Here is a 19676-nt window from a genome sequence, read left to right on the forward strand (position 1 = left end):
TTATAAACACATTTATGAACAGCTGACTCTGTCACAAGAGTCAAACTTACCACACTGGCGGCAGGCTCCTTTGCATATATTCAAATGAGCACCCGCCAAACCAGGTTCCACGCTCAACGTGATACATTTTTGCTGCTATTATTATACTTGCAAAGAAACCCCAGAAGGCTGGGGCAATCAAAAATTGGAAATACAACTCAGTTTTCTTTCTCTCCACGGAAATCTTTAGTAAAAGGCGAAAGATTTGTACGTTCTGAAGAGAAAACAGAGCATAACCCAATGTAAGGCTATTCTCTCGGGTGGCTCCAGGGTCAGTCGAAACAACTGTGGGTGATCTGAGATTGATTAGCCAGTGATATCTAAAAAAAAAAGGTTGGCAGAAGATTCTAGGTTAGGGCTGTAGGCTAAAGCATAAACTCAGTAAATTGCAGATTATAAACACATTTATGAACAGCTGACTCTGTCACAAGAGTCAAACTTACCACACTGGCGGCAGGCTCCTTTGCATATATTCAAATGAGCACCCGCCAAACCAGGTTCCACGCTCAACGTGATACATTTTTGCTGCTATTATTATACTTGCAAAGAAACCCCAGAAGGCTGGGGCAATCAAAAATTGGAAATACAACTCAGTTTTCTTTCTCTCCACGGAAATCTTTAGTAAAAGGCGAAAGATTTGTACGTTCTGAAGAGAAAACAGAGCATAACCCAATGTAAGGCTATTCTCTCGGGTGGCTCCAGGGTCAGTCGAAACAACTGTGGGTGATCTGAGATTGATTAGCCAGTGATATCTAAAAAAAAAAGGTTGGCAGAAGATTCTAGGATAGGGCTGTAGGCTAAAGCATAAACTCAGTAAATTGCAGATTATAAACACATTTATGAACAGCTGACTCTGTCACAAGAGTCAAACTTACCACACTGGCGGCAGGCTCCTTTGCATATATTCAAATGAGCACCCGCCAAACCAGGTTCCACGCTCAACGTGATACATTTTTGCTGCTATTATTATACTTGCAAAGAAACCCCAGAAGGCTGGGGCAATCAAAAATTGGAAATACAACTCAGTTTTCTTTCTCTCCACGGAAATCTTTAGTAAAAGGCGAAAGATTTGTACGTTCTGAAGAAAAAACAGAGCATAACCCAATGTAAGGCTATTCTCTCGGGTGGCTCCAGGGTCAGTCGAAACAACTGTGGGTGATCTGAGATTGATTAGCCAGTGATATCTAAAAAAAAAAGGTTGGCAGAAGATTCTAGGTTAGGGCTGTAGGCTAAAGCATAAACTCAGTAAATTGCAGATTATAAACACATTTATGAACAGCTGACTCTGTCACAAGAGTCAAACTTACCACACTGGCGGCAGGCTCCTTTGCATATATTCAAATGAGCACCCGCCAAACCAGGTTCCACGCTCAACGTGATACATTTTTGCTGCTATTATTATACTTGCAAAGAAACCCCAGAAGGCTGGGGCAATCAAAAATTGGAAATACAACTCAGTTTTCTTTCTCTCCACGGAAATCTTTAGTAAAAGGCGAAAGATTTGTACGTTCTGAAGAGAAAACAGAGCATAACCCAATGTAAGGCTATTCTCTCGGGTGGCTCCAGGGTCAGTCGAAACAACTGTGGGTGATCTGAGATTGATTAGCCAGTGATATCTAAAAAAAAAAGGTTGGCAGAAGATTCTAGGTTAGGGCTGTAGGCTAAAGCATAAACTCAGTAAATTGCAGATTATAAACACATTTATGAACAGCTGACTCTGTCACAAGAGTCAAACTTACCACACTGGCGGCAGGCTCCTTTGCATATATTCAAATGAGCACCCGCCAAACCAGGTTCCACGCTCAACGAGATACATTTTTGCTGCTATTATTATACTTGCAAAGAAACCCCAGAAGGCTGGGGCAATCAAAAATTGGAAATACAACTCAGTTTTCTTTCTCTCCACGGAAATCTTTAGTAAAAGGCGAAAGATTTGTACGTTCTGAAGAGAAAACAGAGCATAACCCAATGTAAGGCTATTCTCTCGGGTGGCTCCAGGGTCAGTCGAAACAACTGTGGGTGATCTGAGATTGATTAGCCAGTGATATCTAAAAAAAAAAGGTTGGCAGAAGATTCTAGGTTAGGGCTGTAGGCTAAAGCATAAACTCAGTAAATTGCAGATTATAAACACATTTATGAACAGCTGACTCTGTCACAAGAGTCAAACTTACCACACTGGCGGCAGGCTCCTTTGCATATATTCAAATGAGCACCCGCCAAACCAGGTTCCACGCTCAACGTGATCCATTTTTGCTGCTATTATTATACTTGCAAAGAAACCCCAGAAGGCTGGGGCAATCAAAAATTGGAAATACAACTCAGTTTTCTTTCTCTCCACGGAAATCTTTAGTAAAAGGCGAAAGATTTGTACGTTCTGAAGAGAAAACAGAGCATAACCCAATTTAAGGCTATTCTCTCGGGTGGCTCCAGGGTCAGTCGAAACAACTGTGGGTGATCTGAGATTGATTAGCCAGTGATATCTAAAAAAAAAAGGTTGGCAGAAGATTCTAGGTTAGGGCTGTAGGCTAAAGCATAAACTCAGTAAATTGCAGATTATAAACACATTTATGAACAGCTGACTCTGTCACAAGAGTCAAACTTACCACACTGGCGGCAGGCTCCTTTGCATATATTCAAATGAGCACCCGCCAAACCAGGTTCCACGCTCAACGAGATACATTTTTGCTGCTATTATTATACTTGCAAAGAAACCCCAGAAGGCTGGGGCAATCAAAAATTGGAAATACAACTCAGTTTTCTTTCTCTCCACGGAAATCTTTAGTAAAAGGCGAAAGATTTGTACGTTCTGAAGAGAAAACAGAGCATAACCCAATGTAAGGCTATTCTCTCGGGTGGCTCCAGGGTCAGTCGAAACAACTGTGGGTGATCTGAGATTGATTAGCCAGTGATATCTAAAAAAAAAAGGTTGGCAGAAGATTCTAGGTTAGGGCTGTAGGCTAAAGCATAAACTCAGTAAATTGCAGATTATAAACACATTTATGAACAGCTGACTCTGTCACAAGAGTCAAACTTACCACACTGGCGGCAGGCTCCTTTGCATATATTCAAATGAGCACCCGCCAAACCAGGTTCCACGCTCAACGTGATCCATTTTTGCTGCTATTATTATACTTGCAAAGAAACCCCAGAAGGCTGGGGCAATCAAAAATTGGAAATACAACTCAGTTTTCTTTCTCTCCACGGAAATCTTTAGTAAAAGGCGAAAGATTTGTACGTTCTGAAGAGAAAACAGAGCATAACCCAATGTAAGGCTATTCTCTCGGGTGGCTCCAGGGTCAGTCGAAACAACTGTGGGTGATCTGAGATTGATTAGCCAGTGATATCTAAAAAAAAAAGGTTGGCAGAAGATTCTAGGTTAGGGCTGTAGGCTAAAGCATAAACTCAGTAAATTGCAGATTATAAACACATTTATGAACAGCTGACTCTGTCACAAGAGTCAAACTTACCACACTGGCGGCAGGCTCCTTTGCATATATTCAAATGAGCACCCGCCAAACCAGGTTCCACGCTCAACGTGATACATTTTTGCTGCTATTATTATACTTGCAAAGAAACCCCAGAAGGCTGGGGCAATCAAAAATTGGAAATACAACTCAATTTTCTTTCTCTCCACGGAAATCTTTAGTAAAAGGCGAAAGATTTGTACGTTCTGAAGAGAAAACAGAGCATAACCCAATGTAAGGCTATTCTCTCGGGTGGCTCCAGGGTCAGTCGAAACAACTGTGGGTGATCTGAGATTGATTAGCCAGTGATATCTAAAAAAAAAAGGTTGGCAGAAGATTCTAGGTTAGGGCTGTAGGCTAAAGCATAAACTCAGTAAATTGCAGATTATAAACACATTTATGAACAGCTGACTCTGTCACAAGAGTCAAACTTACCACACTGGCGGCAGGCTCCTTTGCATATATTCAAATGAGCTTCCGCCAAACCAGGTTCCACGCTCAACGTGATACATTTTTGCTGCTATTATTATACTTGCAAAGAAACCCCAGAAGGCTGGGGCAATCAAAAATTGGAAATACAACTCAGTTTTCTTTCTCTCCACGGAAATCTTTAGTAAAAGGCGAACGATTTGTACGTTCTGAAGAGAAAACAGAGCATAACCCAATGTAAGGCTATTCTCTCGGGTGGCTCCAGGGTCAGTCGAAACAACTGTGGGTGATCTGAGATTGATTAGCCAGTGATATCTAAAAAAAAAAGGTTGGCAGAAGATTCTAGGTTAGGGCTGTAGGCTAAAGCATAAACTCAGTAAATTGCAGATTATAAACACATTTATGAACAGCTGACTCTGTCACAAGAGTCAAACTTACCACACTGGCGGCAGGCTGCTTTGCATATATTCAAATGAGCACCCGCCAAACCAGGTTCCACGCTCAACGTGATACATTTTTGCTGCTATTATTATACTTGCAAAGAAACCCCAGAAGGCTGGGGCAATCAAAAATTGGAAATACAACTCAGTTTTCTTTCTCTCCACGGAAATCTTTAGTAAAAGGCGAAAGATTTGCACGTTCTGAAGAGAAAACAGAGCATAACCCAATGTATGGCTATTCTCTCGGGTGGCTCCAGGGTCAGTCGAAACAACTGTGGGTGATCTGAGATTGATTAGCCAGTGATATCTAAAAAAAAAAAAGGTTGGCAGAAGATTCTAGGTTAGGGCTGTAGGCTAAAGCATAAACTCAGTAAATTGCAGATTATAAACACATTTATGAACAGCTGACTCTGTCACAAGAGTCAAACTTACCACACTGGCGGCAGGCTCCTTTGCATATATTCAAATGAGCACCCGCCAAACCAGGTTCCACGCTCAACGTGATACATTTTTGCTGCTATTATTATACTTGCAAAGAAACCCCAGAAGGCTGGGGCAATCAAAAATTGGAAATACAACTCAGTTTTCTTTCTCTCCACGGAAATCTTTAGTAAAAGGCGAAAGATTTGTACGTTCTGAAGAGAAAACAGAGCATAACCCAATGTAAGGCTATTCTCTCGGGTGGCTCCAGGGTCAGTCGAAACAACTGTGGGTGATCTGAGATTGATTAGCCAGTGATATCTAAAAAAAAAAAGGTTGGCAGAAGATTCTAGGTTAGGGCTGTAGGCTAAAGCATAAACTCAGTAAATTGCAGATTATAAACACATTTATGAACAGCTGACTCTGTCACAAGAGTCAAACTTACCACACTGGCGGCAGGCTCCTTTGCATATATTCAAATGAGCACCCGCCAAACCAGGTTCCACGCTCAACGTGATACATTTTTGCTGCTATTATTATACTTGCAAAGAAACCCCAGAAGGCTGGGACAATCAAAAATTGGAAATACAACTCAGTTTTCTTTCTCTCCACGGAAATCTTTAGTAAAAGGCGAAAGATTTGTACGTTCTGAAGAGAAAACAGAGCATAAGCCAATGTAAGGCTATTCTCTCGGGTGGCTCCAGGGTCAGTCGAAACAACTGTGGGTGATCTGAGATTGATTAGCCAGTGATATCTAAAAAAAAAAGGTTGGCAGAAGATTCTAGGTTAGGGCTGTAGGCTAAAGCATAAACTCAGTAAATTGCAGATTATAAACACATTTATGAACAGCTGACTCTGTCACAAGAGTCAAACTTACCACACTGGCGGCAGGCTCCTTTGCATATATTCAAATGAGCACCCGCCAAACCAGGTTCCACGCTCAACGTGATACATTTTTGCTGCTAATATTATACTTGCAAAGAAACCCCAGAAGGCTGGGGCAATCAAAAATTGGAAATACAACTCAGTTTTCTTTCTCTCCACGGAAATCTTTAGTAAAAGGCGAAAGATTTGTACGTTCTGAAGAGAAAACAGAGCATAACCCAATGTAAGGCTATTCTCTCGGGTGGCTCCAGGGTCAGTCGAAACAACTGTGGGTGATCTGAGATTGATTAGCCAGTGATATCTAAAAAAAAAAGGTTGGCAGAAGATTCTAGGTTAGGGCTGTAGGCTAAAGCATAAACTCAGTAAATTGCAGATTATAAACACATTTATGAACAGCTGACTCTGTCACAAGAGTCAAACTTACCACACTGGCGGCAGGCTCCTTTGCATATATTCAAATGAGCACCCGCCAAACCAGGTTCCACGCTCAACGTGATACATTTTTGCTGCTATTATTATACTTGCAAAGAAACCCCAGAAGGCTGGGGCAATCAAAAATTGGAAATACAACTCCGTTTTCTTTCTCTCCACGGAAATCTTTAGTAAAAGGCGAAAGATTTGTACGTTCTGAAGAGAAAACAGCATAACCCAATGTAAGGCTATTCTCTCGGGTGGCTCCAGGGTCAGTCGAAACAACTGTGGGTGATCTGAGATTGATTAGCCAGTGATATCTAAAAAAAAAAGGTTGGCAGAAGATTCTAGGTTAGGGCTGTAGGCTAAAGCATAAACTCAGTAAATTGCAGATTATAAACACATTTATGAACAGCTGACTCTGTCACAAGAGTCAAACTTACCACACTGGCGGCAGGCTCCTTTGCATATATTCAAATGAGCACCCGCCAAAGCAGGTTCCACGCTCAACGTGATACATTTTTGCTGCTATTACTATACTTGCAAAGAAACCCCAGAAGGCTGGGGCAATCAAAAATTGGAAATACAACTCAGTTTTCTTTCTCTCCACGGAAATCTTTAGTAAAAGGCGAAAGATTTGTACATTCTGAAGAGAAAACAGAGCATAACCCAATGTAAGGCTATTCTCTCGGGTGGCTCCAGGGTCAGTCGAAACAACTGTGGGTGATCTGAGATTGATTAGCCAGTGATATCTAAAAAAAAAAGGTTGGCAGAAGATTCTAGGTTAGGGCTGTAGGCTAAAGCATAAACTCAGTAAATTGCAGATTATAAACACATTTATGAACAGCTGACTCTGTCACAAGAGTCAAACTTACCACACTGGCGGCAGGCTCCTTTGCATATATTCAAATGAGCACCCGCCAAACCAGGTTCCACGCTCAACGTGATACATTTTTGCTGCTATCATTATACTTGCAAAGAAACCCCAGAAGGCTGGGGCAATCAAAAATTGGAAATACAACTCAGTTTTCTTTCTCTCCACGGAAATCTTTAGTAAAAGGCGAAAGATTTGTACGCTCTGAAGAGAAAACAGAGCATAACCCAATGTAAGGCTATTCTCTCGGGTGGCTCCAGGGTCAGTCGAAACAACTGTGGGTGATCTGAGATTGATTAGCCAGTGATATCTAAAAAAAAAAGGTTGGCAGAAGATTCTAGGTTAGGGCTGTAGGCTAAAGCATAAACTCAGTAAATTGCAGATTATAAACACATTTATGAACAGCTGACTCTGTCACAAGAGTCAAACTTACCACACTGGCGGCAGGCTCCTTTGCATATATTCAAATGAGCACCCGCCAAACCAGGTTCCACGCTCAACGTGATACATTTTTGCTGCTATTACTATACTTGCAAAGAAACCCCAGAAGGCTGGGGCAATCAAAAATTGGAAATACAACTCAGTTTTCTTTCTCTCCACGGAAATCTTTAGTAAAAGGCGAAAGATTTGTACATACTGAAGAGAAAACAGAGCATAACCCAATGTAAGGCTATTCTCTCGGGTGGCTCCAGGGTCAGTCGAAACAACTGTGGGTGATCTGAGATTGATTAGCCAGTGATATCTAAAAAAAAAAGGTTGGCAGAAGATTCTAGGTTAGGGCTATAGGCTAAAGCATAAACTCAGTAAATTGCAGATTATAAACACATTTATGAACAGCTGACTCTGTCACAAGAGTCAAACTTACCACACTGGCGGCAGGCTCCTTTGCATATATTCAAATGAGCACCCGCCAAACCAGGTTCCACGCTCAACGTGATACATTTTTGCTGCTATCATTATACTTGCAAAGAAACCCCAGAAGGCTGGGGCAATCAAAAATTGGAAATACAACTCAGTTTTCTTTCTCTCCACGGAAATCTTTAGTAAAAGGCGAAAGATTTGTACGTTCTGAAGAGAAAACAGAGCATAACCCAGTGTAAGGCTATTCTCTCGGGTGGCTCCAGGGTCAGTCGAAACAACTGTGGGTGATCTGAGATTGATTAGCCAGTGATATCTAAAAAAAAAAGGTTGGCAGAAGATTCTAGGTTAGGGCTGTAGGCTAAAGCCTAAACTCAGTAAATTGCAGATTATAAACACATTTATGAACAGCTGACTCTGTCACAAGAGTCAAACTTACCACACTGGCGGCAGGCTCCTTTGCATATATTCAAATGAGCACCCGCCAAACCAGGTTCCACGCTCAACGTGATACATTTTTGCTGCTATTATTATACTTGCAAAGAAACCCCAGAAGGCTGGGGCAATCAAAAATTGGAAATACAACTCAGTTTTCTTTCTCTCCACGGAAATCTTTAGTAAAAGGCGAAAGATTTGTACGTTCTGAAGAGAAAACAGAGCATAACCCAGTGTAAGGCTATTCTCTCGGGTGGCTCCAGGGTCAGTCGAAACAACTGTGGGTGATCTGAGATTGATTAGCCAGTGATATCTAAAAAAAAAAAGGTTGGCAGAAGATTCTAGGTTAGGGCTGTAGGCTAAAGCATAAACTCAGTAAATTGCAGATTATAAACACATTTATGAACAGCTGACTCTGTCACAAGAGTCAAACTTACCACACTGGCGGCAGGCTCCTTTGCATATATTCAAATGAGCACCCGCCAAACCAGGTTCCACGCTCAACGTGATACATTTTTGCTGCTATTATTATACTTGCAAAGAAACCCCAGAAGGCTGGGGCAATCAAAAATTGGAAATACAACTCAGTTTTCTTTCTCCCCACGGAAATCTTTAGTAAAAGGCGAAAGATTTGTACATTCTGAAGAGAAAACAGAGCATAACCCAATGTAAGGCTATTCTCTCGGGTGGCTCCAGGGTCAGTCGAAACAACTGTGGGTGATCTGAGATTGATTAGCCAGTGATATCTAAAAAAAAAAGGTTGGCAGAAGATTCTAGGTTAGGGCTGTAGGCTAAAGCATAAACTCAGTAAATTGCAGATTATAAACACATTTATGAACAGCTGACTCTGTCACAAGAGTCAAACTTACCACACTGGCGGCAGGCTCCTTTGCATATATTCAAATGAGCACCCGCCAAACCAGGTTCCACGCTCAACGTGATACATTTTTGCTGCTATTATTATACTTGCAAAGAAACCCCAGAAGGCTGGGGCAATCAAAAATTGGAAATACAACTCCGTTTTCTTTCTCTCCACGGAAATCTTTAGTAAAAGGCGAAAGATTTGTACGTTCTGAAGAGAAAACAGAGCATGACCCATTGGCTATCATTCATGAACAGGATGTCTGTAAACAGAATCAGTGCGGGAAAACACCGCTGGCGGATTTTTAGACTTCTGGGTGGGCATTCAAGAAGATGTATCCATGTGCGGAAGCAGTGCGGAGATTCCCCGAACTAAGCTGGCGGTAGGCAGGCGGTAGGCTTGCGGAGACACGGAAGCTGCTGAGTTGATACATTTCTCCGTGTTCCGCTCTGCTGCAGCTGCCTGAGAGGTCTGTGTGTCTCCATTCACTTACATTGGTATCGCCACATCAGAGTGAGCGGTACTTCCCGACCTCACACCGCTTGCGGTGTTCTTTATGAATGAACATTTTGCAACATTTGTATCGATAATCACCGCACAAGGCGGTGATTTATCACTCTGCTCGGTAGTGTCATTTTTCCATGCGGAAAGAGGCTTTATGAATGCTGACTTTGCCGAGTGGTCGGTAAAGTCAGCTGTTTTAAGCATTTCCGCATGCGGAAATGCTTTATGAATGATAGCCAATGTAAGGCTATTCTCTCGGGTGGCTCCAGGGTCAGTCGAAACAACTGTGGGTGATCTGAGATTGATTAGCCAGTGATATCTAAAAAAAAAAGGTTGGCAGAAGATTCTAGGTTAGGGCTGTAGGCTAAAGCCTAAACTCAGTAAATTGCAGATTATAAACACATTTATGAACAGCTGACTCTGTCACAAGAGTCAAACTTACCACACTGGCGGCAGGCTCCTTTGCATATATTCAAATGAGCACCCGCCAAACCAGGTTCCACGCTCAACGTGATACATTTTTGCTGCTATTATTATACTTGCAAAGAAAACCCAGAAGGCTGGGGCAATCAAAAATTGGAAATACAACTCAGTTTTCTTTCTCTCCACGGAAATCTTTAGTAAAAGGCGAAAGATTTGTACGTTCTGAAGAGAAAACAGAGCATAACCCAATGTAAGGCTATTCTCTCGGGTGGCTCCAGGGTCAGTCGAAACAACTGTGGGTGATCTGAGATTGATTAGCCAGTGATATCTAAAAAAAAAAAAGGTTGGCAGAAGATTCTAGGTTAGGGCTGTAGGCTAAAGCATAAACTCAGTAAATTGCAGATTATAAACACATTTATGAACAGCTGACTCTGTCACAAGAGTCAAACTTACCACACTGGCGGCAGGCTCCTTTGCATATATTCAAATGAGCACCCGCCAAACCAGGTTCCACGCTCAACGTGATACATTTTTGCTGCTATTATTATACTTGCAAAGAAACCCCAGAAGGCTGGGGCAATCAAAAATTGGAAATACAACTCAGTTTTTTTTCTCTCCACGGAAATCTTCAGTAAAAGGCGAAAGATTTGTACGTTCTGAAGAGAAAACAGAGCATAACCCAATGTAAGGCTATTCTCTCGGGTGGCTCCAGGGTCAGTCGAAACAACTGTGGGTGATCTGAGATTGATTAGCCAGTGATATCTAAAAAAAAAAAAGGTTGGCAGAAGATTCTAGGTTAGGGCTGTAGGCTAAAGCATAAACTCAGTAAATTGCAGATTATAAACACATTTATGAACAGCTGACTCTGTCACAAGAGTCAAACTTACCACACTGGCGGCAGGCTCCTTTGCATATATTCAAATGAGCACCCGCCAAACCAGGTTCCACGCTCAACGTGATACATTTTTGCTGCTATTATTATACTTGCAAAGAAACCCCAGAAGGCTGGGGCAATCAAAAATTGGAAATACAACTCAGTTTTCTTTCTCTCCACGGAAATCTTCAGTAAAAGGCGAAAGATTTGTACGTTCTGAAGAGAAAACAGAGCATAACCCAATGTAAGGCTATTCTCTCGGGTGGCTCCAGGGTCAGTCGAAACAACTGTGGGTGATCTGAGATTGATTAGCCAGTGATATCTAAAAAAAAAAAGGTTGGCAGAAGATTCTAGGTTAGGGCTGTAGGCTAAAGCATAAACTCAGTAAATTGCAGATTATAAACACATTTATGAACAGCTGACTCTGTCACAAGAGTCAAACTTACCACACTGGCGGCAGGCTCCTTTGCATATATTCAAATGAGCACCCGCCAAACCAGGTTCCACGCTCAACGTGATACATTTTTGCTGCTATTATTATACTTGCAAAGAAACCCCAGAAGGCTGGGGCAATCAAAAATTGGAAATACAACTCAGTTTTCTTTCTCTCCACGGAAATCTTCAGTAAAAGGCGAAAGATTTGTACGTTCTGAAGAGAAAACAGAGCATAACCCAATGTAAGGCTATTCTCTCGGGTGGCTCCAGGGTCAGTCGAAACAACTGTGGGTGATCTGAGATTGATTAGCCAGTGATATCTAAAAAAAAAAGGTTGGCAGAAGATTCTAGGTTAGGGCTGTAGGCTAAAGCATAAACTCAGTAAATTGCAGATTATAAACACATTTATGAACAGCTGACTCTGTCACAAGAGTCAAACTTACCACACTGGCGGCAGGCTCCTTTGCATATATTCAAATGAGCACCCGCCAAACCAGGTTCCACGCTCAACGTGATACATTTTTGCTGCTATTATTATACTTGCAAAGAAACCCCAGAAGGCTGGGGCAATCAAAAATTGGAAATACAACTGTTTTCTTTCTCTCCACGGAAATCTTTAGTAAAAGGCGAAAGATTTGTACGTTCTGAAGAGAAAACAGAGCATAACCCAATGTAAGGCTATTCTCTCGGGTGGCTCCAGGGTCAGTCGAAACAACTGTGGGTGATCTGAGATTGATTAGCCAGTGATATCTAAAAAAAAAAGGTTGGCAGAAGATTCTAGGTTAGGGCTGTAGGCTAAAGCATAAACTCAGTAAATTGCAGATTATAAACACATTTATGAACAGCTGACTCTGTCACAAGAGTCAAACTTACCACACTGGCGGCAGGCTCCTTTGCATATATTCAAATGAGCACCCGCCAAACCAGGTTCCACGCTCAACGTGATAGATATTTGCTGCTATTATTATACTTGCAAAGAAACCCCAGAAGGCTGGGGCAATCAAAAATTGGAAATACAACTCAGTTTTCTTTCTCTCCACGGAAATCTTTAGTAAAAGGCGAAAGATTTGTACGTTCTGAAGAGAAAACAGAGCATAACCCAATGTAAGGCTATTCTCTCGGGTGGCTCCAGGGTCAGTCGAAACAACTGTGGGTGATCTGAGATTGATTAGCCAGTGATATCTAAAAAAAGAAGGTTGGCAGAAGATTCTAGGTTAGGGCTGTAGGCTAAAGCATAAACTCAGTAAATTGCAGATTATAAACACATTTATGAACAGCTGACTCTGTCACAAGAGTCAAACTTACCACACTGGCGGCAGGCTCCTTTGCATATATTCAAATGAGCACCCGCCAAACCAGGTTCCACGCTCAACGTGATACATTTTTGCTGCTATTATTATACTTGCAAAGAAACCCCAGAAGGCTGGGGCAATCAAAAATTGGAAATACAACTCAGTTTTCTTTCTCTCCACGGAAATCTTTAGTAAAAGGCGAAAGATTTGTACATTCTGAAGAGAAAACAGAGCATAACCCAATGTAAGGCTATTCTCTCGGGTGGCTCCAGGGTCAGTCGAAACAACTGTGGGTGATCTGAGATTGATTAGCCAGTGATATCTAAAAAAAAAAAGGTTGGCAGAAGATTCTAGGTTAGGGCTGTAGGCTAAAGCATAAACTCAGTAAATTGCAGATTATAAACACATTTATGAACAGCTGACTCTGTCACAAGAGTCAAACTTACCACACTGGCGGCAGGCTCCTTTGCATATATTCAAATGAGCACCCGCCAAACCAGGTTCCACGCTCAACGTGATACATTTTTGCTGCTATTATTATACTTGCAAAGAAACCCCAGAAGGCTGGGGCAATCAAAAATTGGAAATACAACTCAGTTTTCTTTCTCTCCACGGAAATCTTTAGTAAAAGGCGAAAGATTTGTACGTTCTGAAGAGAAAACAGAGCATAACCCAATGTAAGGCTATTCTCTCGGGTGGCTCCAGGGTCAGTCGAAACAACTGTGGGTGATCTGAGATTGATTAGCCAGTGATATCTAAAAAAAAAAGGTTGGCAGAAGATTCTAGGTTAGGGCTGTAGGCTAAAGCATAAACTCAGTAAATTGCAGATTATAAACACATTTATGAACAGCTGACTCTGTCACAAGAGTCAAACTTACCACACTGGCGGCAGGCTCCTTTGCATATATTCAAATGAGCACCCGCCAAACCAGGTTCCACGCTCAACGTGATACATTTTTGCTGCTATTATTATACTTGCAAAGAAACCCCAGAAGGCTGGGGCAATCAAAAATTGGAAATACAACTGTTTTCTTTCTCTCCACGGAAATCTTTAGTAAAAGGCGAAAGATTTGTACGTTCTGAAGAGAAAACAGAGCATAACCCAATGTAAGGCTATTCTCTCGGGTGGCTCCAGGGTCAGTCGAAACAACTGTGGGTGATCTGAGATTGATTAGCCAGTGATATCTAAAAAAAAAAGGTTGGCAGAAGATTCTAGGTTAGAGCTGTAGGCTAAAGCATAAACTCAGTAAATTGCAGATTATAAACACATTTATGAACAGCTGACTCTGTCACAAGAGTCAAACTTACCACACTGGCGGCAGGCTCCTTTGCATATATTCAAATGAGCACCCGCCAAACCAGGTTCCACGCTCAACGTGATACATATTTGCTGCTATTATTATACTTGCAAAGAAACCCCAGAAGGCTGGGGCAATCAAAAATTGGAAATACAACTCAGTTTTCTTTCTCTCCACGGAAATCTTTAGTAAAAGGCGAAAGATTTGTACGTTCTGAAGAGAAAACAGAGCATAACCCAATGTAAGGCTATTCTCTCGGGTGGCTCCAGGGTCAGTCGAAACAACTGTGGGTGATCTGAGATTGATTAGCCAGTGATATCTAAAAAAAAAAAAGGTTGGCAGAAGATTCTAGGTTAGGGCTGTAGGCTAAAGCATAAACTCAGTAAATTGCAGATTATAAACACATTTATGAACAGCTGACTCTGTCACAAGAGTCAAACTTACCACACTGGCGGCAGGCTCCTTTGCATATATTCAAATGAGCACCCGCCAAACCAGGTTCCACGCTCAACGTGATACATTTTTGCTGCTATTATTATTCTTGCAAAGAAACCCCAGAAGGCTGGGGCAATCAAAAATTGGAAATACAACTCAGTTTTCTTTCTCTCCACGGAAATCTTTAGTAAAAGGCGAAAGATTTGTACGTTCTGAAGAGAAAACAGAGCATAACCCAATGTAAGGCTATTCTCTCGGGTGGCTCCAGGGTCAGTCGAAACAACTGTGGGTGATCTGAGATTGATTAGCCAGTGATATCTAAAAAAAAAAAGGTTGGCAGAAGATTCTAGGTTAGGGCTGTAGGCTAAAGCATAAACTCAGTAAATTGCAGATTATAAACACATTTATGAACAGCTGACTCTGTCACAAGAGTCAAACTTACCACACTGGCGGCAGGCTCCTTTGCATATATTCAAATGAGCACCCGCCAAACCAGGTTCCACGCTCAACGTGATACATTTTTGCTGCTATTATTATACTTGCAAAGAAACCCCAGAAGGCTGGGGCAATCAAAAATTGGAAATACAACTCAGTTTTCTTTCTCTCCACGGAAATCTTTAGTAAAAGGCGAAAGATTTGTACGTTCTGAAGAGAAAACAGAGCATAACCCAATGTAAGGCTATTCTCTCGGGTGGCTCCAGGGTCAGTCGAAACAACTGTGGGTGATCTGAGATTGATTAGCCAGTGATATCTAAAAAAAAAAAGGTTGGCAGAAGATTCTAGGTTAGGGCTGTAGGCTAAAGCATAAACTCAGTAAATTGCAGATTATAAACACATTTATGAACAGCTGACTCTGTCACAAGAGTCAAACTTACCACACTGGCGGCAGGCTCCTTTGCATATATTCAAATGAGCACCCGCCAAACCAGGTTCCACGCTCAACGTGATACATTTTTGCTGCTATTATTATACTTGCAAAGAAACCCCAGAAGGCTGGGGCAATCAAAAATTGGAAATACAACTCAGTTTTCTTTCTCTCCACGGAAATCTTTAGTAAAAGGCGAAAGATTTGTACGTTCTGAAGAGAAAACAGAGCATAACCCAATGTAAGGCTATTCTCTCGGGTGGCTCCAGGGTCAGTCGAAACAACTGTGGGTGATCTGAGATTGATTAGCCAGTGATATCTAAAAAAAAAAGGTTGGCAGAAGATTCTAGGTTAGGGCTGTAGGCTAAAGCATAAACTCAGTAAATTGCAGATTATAAACACATTTATGAACAGCTGACTCTGTCACAAGAGTCAAACTTACCACACTGGCGGCAGGCTCCTTTGCATATATTCAAATGAGCACCCGCCAAACCAGGTTCCACGCTCAACGTGATACATTTTTGCTGCTATTATTATACTTGCAAAGAAACCCCAGAAGGCTGGGGCAATCAAAAATTGGAAATACAACTCAGTTTTCTTTCTCTCCACGGAAATCTTTAGTAAAAGGCGAAAGATTTGTACGTTCTGAAGAGAAAACAGAGCATAACCCAATGTAAGGCTATTCTCTCGGGTGGCTCCAGGGTCAGTCGAAACAACTGTGGGTGATCTGAGATTGATTAGCCAGTGATATCTAAAAAAAAAAAGGTTGGCAGAAGATTCTAGGTTAGGGCTGTAGGCTAAAGCATAAACTCAGTAAATTGCAGATTATAAACACATTTATGAACAGCTGACTCTGTCACAAGAGTCAAACTTACCACACTGGCGGCAGGCTCCTTTGCATATATTCAAATGAGCACCCGCCAAACCAGGTTCCACGCTCAACGTGATACATTTTTGCTGCTATTATTATACTTGCAAAGAAACCCCAGAAGGCTGGGGCAATCAAAAATTGGAAATACAACTCAGTTTTCTTTCTCTCCACGGAAATCTTTAGTAAAAGGCGAAAGATTTGTACGTTCTGAAGAGAAAACAGAGCATAACCCAATGTAAGGCTATTCTCTCGGGTGGCTCCAGGGTCAGTCGAAACAACTGTGGGTGATCTGAGATTGATTAGCCAGTGATATCTAAAAAAAAAAGGTTGGCAGAAGATTCTAGGTTAGGGCTGTAGGCTAAAGCATAAACTCAGTAAATTGCAGATTATAAACACATTTATGAACAGCTGACTCTGTCACAAGAGTCAAACTTACCACACTGGCGGCAGGCTCCTTTGCATATATTCAAATGAGCACCCGCCAAACCAGGTTCCACGCTCAACGTGATACATTTTTGCTGCTATTATTATACTTGCAAAGAAACCCCAGAAGGCTGGGGCAATCAAAAATTGGAAATACAACTCAGTTTTCTTTCTCTCCACGGAAATCTTTTGTAAAAGGCGAAAGATTTGTACGTTCTGAAGAGAAAACAGAGCATAACCCAATGTAAGGCTATTCTCTCGGGTGGCTCCAGGGTCAGTCGAAACAACTGTGGGTGATCTGAGATTGATTAGCCAGTGATATCTAAAAAAAAAAGGTTGGCAGAAGATTCTAGGTTAGGGCTGTAGGCTAAAGCATAAACTCAGTAAATTGCAGATTATAAACACATTTATGAACAGCTGACTCTGTCACAAGAGTCAAACTTACCACACTGGCGGCAGGCTCCTTTGCATATATTCAAATGAGCACCCGCCAAACCAGGTTCCACGCTCAACGTGATACATTTTTGCTGCTATTATTATACTTGCAAAGAAACCCCAGAAGGCTGGGGCAATCAAAAATTGGAAATACAACTCAGTTTTCTTTCTCTCCACGGAAATCTTTAGTAAAAGGCGAAAGATTTGTACGTTCTGAAGAGAAAACAGAGCATAACCCAATGTAAGGCTATTCTCTCGGGTGGCTCCAGGGTCAGTCGAAACAACTGTGGGTGATCTGAGATTGATTAGCCAGTGATATCTAAAAAAAAAAGGTTGGCAGAAGATTCTAGGTTAGGGCTGTAGGCTAAAGCATAAACTCAGTAAATTGCAGATTATAAACACATTTATGAACAGCTGACTCTGTCACAAGAGTCAAACTTACCACACTGGCGGCAGGCTCCTTTGCATATATTCAAATGAGCACCCGCCAAACCAGGTTCCACGCTCAACGTGATACATTTTTGCTGCTATTATTATACTTGCAAAGAAACCCCAGAAGGCTGGGGCAATCAAAAATTGGAAATACAACTCAGTTTTCTTTCTCTCCACGGAAATCTTTAGTAAAAGGCGAAAGATTTGTACGTTCTGAAGAGAAAACAGAGCATAACCCAATGTAAGGCTATTCTCTCGGGTGGCTCCAGGGTCAGTCGAAACAACTGTGGGTGATCTGAGATTGATTAGCCAGTGATATCTAAAAAAAAAAAGGTTGGCAGAAGATTCTAGGTTAGGGCTGTAGGCTAAAGCATAAACTCAGTAAATTGCAGATTATAAACACATTTATGAACAGCTGACTCTGTCACAAGAGTCAAACTTACCACACTGGCGGCAGGCTCCTTTGCATATATTCAAATGAGCACCCGCCAAACCAGGTTCCACGCTCAACGTGATACATTTTTGCTGCTATTATTATACTTGCAAAGAAACCCCAGAAGGCTGGGGCAATCAAAAATTGGAAATACAACTCAGTTTTCTTTCTCTCCACGGAAATCTTTAGTAAAAGGCGAAAGATTTGTACGTTCTGAAGAGAAAACAGAGCATAACCCAATGTAAGGCTATTCTCTCGGGTGGCTCCAGGGTCAGTCGAAACAACTGTGGGTGATCTGAGATTGATTAGCCAGTGATATCTTAAAAAAAAAAAGGTTGGCAGAAGATTCTAGGTTAGGGCTGTAGGCTAAAGCATAAACTCAGTAAATTGCAGATTATAAACACATTTATGAACAGCTGACTCTGTCACAAGAGTCAAACTTACCACACTGGCGGCAGGCTCCTTTGCATATATTCAAATGAGCACCCGCCAAACCAGGTTCCACGCTCAACGTGATACATTTTTGCTGCTATTATTATACTTGCAAAGAAACCCCAGAAGGCTGGGGCAATCAAAAATTGGAAATACAACTCAGTTTTCTTTCTCTCCACGGAAATCTTCAGTAAAAGGCGAAAGATTTGTACGTTCTGAAGAGAAAACAGAGCATAACCCAATGTAAGGCTATTCTCTCGGGTGGCTCCAGGGTCAGTCGAAACAACTGTGGGTGATCTGAGATTGATTAGCCAGTGATATCTAAAAAAAAAAGGTTGGCAGAAGATTCTAGGTTAGGGCTGTAGGCTAAAGCATAAACTCAGTAAATTGCAGATTATAAACACATTTATGAACAGCTGACTCTGTCACAAGAGTCAAACTTACCACACTGGCGGCAGGCTCCTTTGCATATATTCAAATGAGCACCCGCCAAACCAGGTTCCACGCTCAACGTGATACATATTTGCTGCTATTATTATACTTGCAAAGAAACCCCAGAAGGCTGGGGCAATCAAAAATTGGAAATACAACTCAGTTTTCTTTCTCTCCACGGAAATCTTCAGTAAAAGGCGAAAGATTTGTACGTTCTGAAGAGAAAACAGAGCATAACCCAATGTAAGGCTATTCTCTCGGGTGGCTCCAGGGTCAGTCGAAACAACTGTGGGTGATCTGAGATTGATTAGCCAGTGATATCTAAAAAAAAAAGGTTGGCAGAAGATTCTAGGTTAGGGCTGTAGGCTAAAGCATAAACTCAGTAAATTGCAGATTATAAACACATTTATGAACAGCTGACTCTGTCACAAGAGTCAAACTTACCACACTGGCGGCAGGCTCCTTTGCATATATTCAAAAGAGCACCCGCCAAACCAGGTTCCACGCTCAACGTGATACATTTTTGCTGCTATTATTATACTTGCAAAGAAACCCCAGAAGGCTGGGGCAATCAAAAATTGGAAATACAACTCAGTTTTCTTTCTCTCCACGGAAATCTTCAGTAAAAGGCGAAAGATTTGTACGTTCTGAAGAGAAAACAGAGCATAACCCAATGTAAGGCTATTCTCTCGGGTGGCTCCAGGGTCAGTCGAAACAACTGTGGGTGATCTGAGATTGATTAGCCAGTGATATCTAAAAAAAAAAGGTTGGCAGAAGATTCTAGGTTAGGGCTGTAGGCTAAAGCATAAACTCAGTAAATTGCAGATTATAAACACATTTATGAACAGCTGACTCTGTCACAAGAGTCAAACTTACCACACTGGCGGCAGGCTCCTTTGCATATATTCAAATGAGCACCCGCCAAACCAGGTTCCACGCTCAACGTGATACATTTTTGCTGCTATTATTATACTT

At 41.6% G+C, this 19676-nt stretch overlaps 44 non-coding genes across 44 annotated transcripts; all 44 read right to left on the reverse strand.

Moving 5' to 3' along the window:
• Window positions 1-156: 156 nt before the first annotated feature.
• Window positions 157-273, reverse strand: LOC137504927 (U5 spliceosomal RNA). Its single transcript, XR_011019552.1, has one exon. It is a non-coding gene; the product is annotated as a U5 spliceosomal RNA (small nuclear RNA).
• A 315-nt stretch (window positions 274-588) lies between these two features.
• Window positions 589-705, reverse strand: LOC137504928 (U5 spliceosomal RNA). Its single transcript, XR_011019553.1, has one exon. It is a non-coding gene; the product is annotated as a U5 spliceosomal RNA (small nuclear RNA).
• Window positions 706-1020: 315 nt separating this feature from the next.
• On the reverse strand, window positions 1021-1137 carry LOC137505322 (U5 spliceosomal RNA). Its single transcript, XR_011019941.1, has one exon. It is a non-coding gene; the product is annotated as a U5 spliceosomal RNA (small nuclear RNA).
• Window positions 1138-1452: 315 nt separating this feature from the next.
• LOC137504929 (U5 spliceosomal RNA) lies at window positions 1453-1569 on the reverse strand. The gene has a single exon (XR_011019554.1). It is a non-coding gene; the product is annotated as a U5 spliceosomal RNA (small nuclear RNA).
• A 315-nt stretch (window positions 1570-1884) lies between these two features.
• LOC137504930 (U5 spliceosomal RNA) lies at window positions 1885-2001 on the reverse strand. The gene has a single exon (XR_011019555.1). It is a non-coding gene; the product is annotated as a U5 spliceosomal RNA (small nuclear RNA).
• Window positions 2002-2316: 315 nt separating this feature from the next.
• LOC137504931 (U5 spliceosomal RNA) lies at window positions 2317-2433 on the reverse strand. Its single transcript, XR_011019556.1, has one exon. It is a non-coding gene; the product is annotated as a U5 spliceosomal RNA (small nuclear RNA).
• Window positions 2434-2748: 315 nt separating this feature from the next.
• LOC137504932 (U5 spliceosomal RNA) lies at window positions 2749-2865 on the reverse strand. The gene has a single exon (XR_011019557.1). It is a non-coding gene; the product is annotated as a U5 spliceosomal RNA (small nuclear RNA).
• A 315-nt stretch (window positions 2866-3180) lies between these two features.
• LOC137504933 (U5 spliceosomal RNA) lies at window positions 3181-3297 on the reverse strand. The gene has a single exon (XR_011019558.1). It is a non-coding gene; the product is annotated as a U5 spliceosomal RNA (small nuclear RNA).
• Window positions 3298-3612: 315 nt separating this feature from the next.
• On the reverse strand, window positions 3613-3729 carry LOC137505850 (U5 spliceosomal RNA). The gene has a single exon (XR_011020370.1). It is a non-coding gene; the product is annotated as a U5 spliceosomal RNA (small nuclear RNA).
• Window positions 3730-4044: 315 nt separating this feature from the next.
• LOC137505426 (U5 spliceosomal RNA) lies at window positions 4045-4161 on the reverse strand. Its single transcript, XR_011020041.1, has one exon. It is a non-coding gene; the product is annotated as a U5 spliceosomal RNA (small nuclear RNA).
• A 315-nt stretch (window positions 4162-4476) lies between these two features.
• Window positions 4477-4593, reverse strand: LOC137505336 (U5 spliceosomal RNA). The gene has a single exon (XR_011019955.1). It is a non-coding gene; the product is annotated as a U5 spliceosomal RNA (small nuclear RNA).
• A 317-nt stretch (window positions 4594-4910) lies between these two features.
• LOC137504935 (U5 spliceosomal RNA) lies at window positions 4911-5027 on the reverse strand. Its single transcript, XR_011019560.1, has one exon. It is a non-coding gene; the product is annotated as a U5 spliceosomal RNA (small nuclear RNA).
• Window positions 5028-5343: 316 nt separating this feature from the next.
• Window positions 5344-5460, reverse strand: LOC137505289 (U5 spliceosomal RNA). The gene has a single exon (XR_011019909.1). It is a non-coding gene; the product is annotated as a U5 spliceosomal RNA (small nuclear RNA).
• A 315-nt stretch (window positions 5461-5775) lies between these two features.
• LOC137504936 (U5 spliceosomal RNA) lies at window positions 5776-5892 on the reverse strand. The gene has a single exon (XR_011019561.1). It is a non-coding gene; the product is annotated as a U5 spliceosomal RNA (small nuclear RNA).
• Window positions 5893-6207: 315 nt separating this feature from the next.
• LOC137505405 (U5 spliceosomal RNA) lies at window positions 6208-6324 on the reverse strand. Its single transcript, XR_011020022.1, has one exon. It is a non-coding gene; the product is annotated as a U5 spliceosomal RNA (small nuclear RNA).
• A 313-nt stretch (window positions 6325-6637) lies between these two features.
• On the reverse strand, window positions 6638-6754 carry LOC137505315 (U5 spliceosomal RNA). Its single transcript, XR_011019935.1, has one exon. It is a non-coding gene; the product is annotated as a U5 spliceosomal RNA (small nuclear RNA).
• A 315-nt stretch (window positions 6755-7069) lies between these two features.
• LOC137505271 (U5 spliceosomal RNA) lies at window positions 7070-7186 on the reverse strand. The gene has a single exon (XR_011019891.1). It is a non-coding gene; the product is annotated as a U5 spliceosomal RNA (small nuclear RNA).
• Window positions 7187-7501: 315 nt separating this feature from the next.
• LOC137505327 (U5 spliceosomal RNA) lies at window positions 7502-7618 on the reverse strand. Its single transcript, XR_011019946.1, has one exon. It is a non-coding gene; the product is annotated as a U5 spliceosomal RNA (small nuclear RNA).
• A 315-nt stretch (window positions 7619-7933) lies between these two features.
• LOC137504937 (U5 spliceosomal RNA) lies at window positions 7934-8050 on the reverse strand. The gene has a single exon (XR_011019562.1). It is a non-coding gene; the product is annotated as a U5 spliceosomal RNA (small nuclear RNA).
• Window positions 8051-8365: 315 nt separating this feature from the next.
• LOC137504938 (U5 spliceosomal RNA) lies at window positions 8366-8482 on the reverse strand. Its single transcript, XR_011019563.1, has one exon. It is a non-coding gene; the product is annotated as a U5 spliceosomal RNA (small nuclear RNA).
• Window positions 8483-8798: 316 nt separating this feature from the next.
• On the reverse strand, window positions 8799-8915 carry LOC137505354 (U5 spliceosomal RNA). Its single transcript, XR_011019972.1, has one exon. It is a non-coding gene; the product is annotated as a U5 spliceosomal RNA (small nuclear RNA).
• A 315-nt stretch (window positions 8916-9230) lies between these two features.
• LOC137505277 (U5 spliceosomal RNA) lies at window positions 9231-9347 on the reverse strand. The gene has a single exon (XR_011019897.1). It is a non-coding gene; the product is annotated as a U5 spliceosomal RNA (small nuclear RNA).
• An 822-nt stretch (window positions 9348-10169) lies between these two features.
• LOC137505328 (U5 spliceosomal RNA) lies at window positions 10170-10286 on the reverse strand. The gene has a single exon (XR_011019947.1). It is a non-coding gene; the product is annotated as a U5 spliceosomal RNA (small nuclear RNA).
• Window positions 10287-10603: 317 nt separating this feature from the next.
• Window positions 10604-10720, reverse strand: LOC137505341 (U5 spliceosomal RNA). The gene has a single exon (XR_011019960.1). It is a non-coding gene; the product is annotated as a U5 spliceosomal RNA (small nuclear RNA).
• A 317-nt stretch (window positions 10721-11037) lies between these two features.
• LOC137505374 (U5 spliceosomal RNA) lies at window positions 11038-11154 on the reverse strand. Its single transcript, XR_011019991.1, has one exon. It is a non-coding gene; the product is annotated as a U5 spliceosomal RNA (small nuclear RNA).
• Window positions 11155-11470: 316 nt separating this feature from the next.
• On the reverse strand, window positions 11471-11587 carry LOC137505375 (U5 spliceosomal RNA). The gene has a single exon (XR_011019992.1). It is a non-coding gene; the product is annotated as a U5 spliceosomal RNA (small nuclear RNA).
• Window positions 11588-11902: 315 nt separating this feature from the next.
• On the reverse strand, window positions 11903-12017 carry LOC137505421 (U5 spliceosomal RNA). The gene has a single exon (XR_011020036.1). It is a non-coding gene; the product is annotated as a U5 spliceosomal RNA (small nuclear RNA).
• A 315-nt stretch (window positions 12018-12332) lies between these two features.
• Window positions 12333-12449, reverse strand: LOC137504939 (U5 spliceosomal RNA). Its single transcript, XR_011019564.1, has one exon. It is a non-coding gene; the product is annotated as a U5 spliceosomal RNA (small nuclear RNA).
• A 315-nt stretch (window positions 12450-12764) lies between these two features.
• On the reverse strand, window positions 12765-12881 carry LOC137505316 (U5 spliceosomal RNA). The gene has a single exon (XR_011019936.1). It is a non-coding gene; the product is annotated as a U5 spliceosomal RNA (small nuclear RNA).
• A 316-nt stretch (window positions 12882-13197) lies between these two features.
• Window positions 13198-13314, reverse strand: LOC137504940 (U5 spliceosomal RNA). The gene has a single exon (XR_011019565.1). It is a non-coding gene; the product is annotated as a U5 spliceosomal RNA (small nuclear RNA).
• Window positions 13315-13629: 315 nt separating this feature from the next.
• Window positions 13630-13744, reverse strand: LOC137505422 (U5 spliceosomal RNA). The gene has a single exon (XR_011020037.1). It is a non-coding gene; the product is annotated as a U5 spliceosomal RNA (small nuclear RNA).
• A 315-nt stretch (window positions 13745-14059) lies between these two features.
• Window positions 14060-14176, reverse strand: LOC137504941 (U5 spliceosomal RNA). Its single transcript, XR_011019566.1, has one exon. It is a non-coding gene; the product is annotated as a U5 spliceosomal RNA (small nuclear RNA).
• A 317-nt stretch (window positions 14177-14493) lies between these two features.
• Window positions 14494-14610, reverse strand: LOC137504942 (U5 spliceosomal RNA). The gene has a single exon (XR_011019567.1). It is a non-coding gene; the product is annotated as a U5 spliceosomal RNA (small nuclear RNA).
• A 316-nt stretch (window positions 14611-14926) lies between these two features.
• Window positions 14927-15043, reverse strand: LOC137504943 (U5 spliceosomal RNA). The gene has a single exon (XR_011019568.1). It is a non-coding gene; the product is annotated as a U5 spliceosomal RNA (small nuclear RNA).
• A 316-nt stretch (window positions 15044-15359) lies between these two features.
• LOC137504944 (U5 spliceosomal RNA) lies at window positions 15360-15476 on the reverse strand. The gene has a single exon (XR_011019569.1). It is a non-coding gene; the product is annotated as a U5 spliceosomal RNA (small nuclear RNA).
• A 315-nt stretch (window positions 15477-15791) lies between these two features.
• LOC137504946 (U5 spliceosomal RNA) lies at window positions 15792-15908 on the reverse strand. Its single transcript, XR_011019571.1, has one exon. It is a non-coding gene; the product is annotated as a U5 spliceosomal RNA (small nuclear RNA).
• Window positions 15909-16224: 316 nt separating this feature from the next.
• LOC137504947 (U5 spliceosomal RNA) lies at window positions 16225-16341 on the reverse strand. Its single transcript, XR_011019572.1, has one exon. It is a non-coding gene; the product is annotated as a U5 spliceosomal RNA (small nuclear RNA).
• Window positions 16342-16656: 315 nt separating this feature from the next.
• On the reverse strand, window positions 16657-16773 carry LOC137505324 (U5 spliceosomal RNA). The gene has a single exon (XR_011019943.1). It is a non-coding gene; the product is annotated as a U5 spliceosomal RNA (small nuclear RNA).
• Window positions 16774-17088: 315 nt separating this feature from the next.
• On the reverse strand, window positions 17089-17205 carry LOC137504948 (U5 spliceosomal RNA). The gene has a single exon (XR_011019573.1). It is a non-coding gene; the product is annotated as a U5 spliceosomal RNA (small nuclear RNA).
• A 315-nt stretch (window positions 17206-17520) lies between these two features.
• On the reverse strand, window positions 17521-17637 carry LOC137504949 (U5 spliceosomal RNA). Its single transcript, XR_011019574.1, has one exon. It is a non-coding gene; the product is annotated as a U5 spliceosomal RNA (small nuclear RNA).
• A 316-nt stretch (window positions 17638-17953) lies between these two features.
• Window positions 17954-18070, reverse strand: LOC137504950 (U5 spliceosomal RNA). The gene has a single exon (XR_011019575.1). It is a non-coding gene; the product is annotated as a U5 spliceosomal RNA (small nuclear RNA).
• A 317-nt stretch (window positions 18071-18387) lies between these two features.
• On the reverse strand, window positions 18388-18504 carry LOC137505376 (U5 spliceosomal RNA). Its single transcript, XR_011019993.1, has one exon. It is a non-coding gene; the product is annotated as a U5 spliceosomal RNA (small nuclear RNA).
• A 315-nt stretch (window positions 18505-18819) lies between these two features.
• Window positions 18820-18936, reverse strand: LOC137505377 (U5 spliceosomal RNA). Its single transcript, XR_011019994.1, has one exon. It is a non-coding gene; the product is annotated as a U5 spliceosomal RNA (small nuclear RNA).
• A 315-nt stretch (window positions 18937-19251) lies between these two features.
• Window positions 19252-19368, reverse strand: LOC137505378 (U5 spliceosomal RNA). Its single transcript, XR_011019995.1, has one exon. It is a non-coding gene; the product is annotated as a U5 spliceosomal RNA (small nuclear RNA).
• Window positions 19369-19676: the final 308 nt, after the last annotated feature.

This window comes from Hyperolius riggenbachi, chromosome 4 (genome assembly GCF_040937935.1).
Source record: "Hyperolius riggenbachi isolate aHypRig1 chromosome 4, aHypRig1.pri, whole genome shotgun sequence".
NCBI lineage: Eukaryota > Metazoa > Chordata > Amphibia > Anura > Hyperoliidae > Hyperolius > Hyperolius riggenbachi.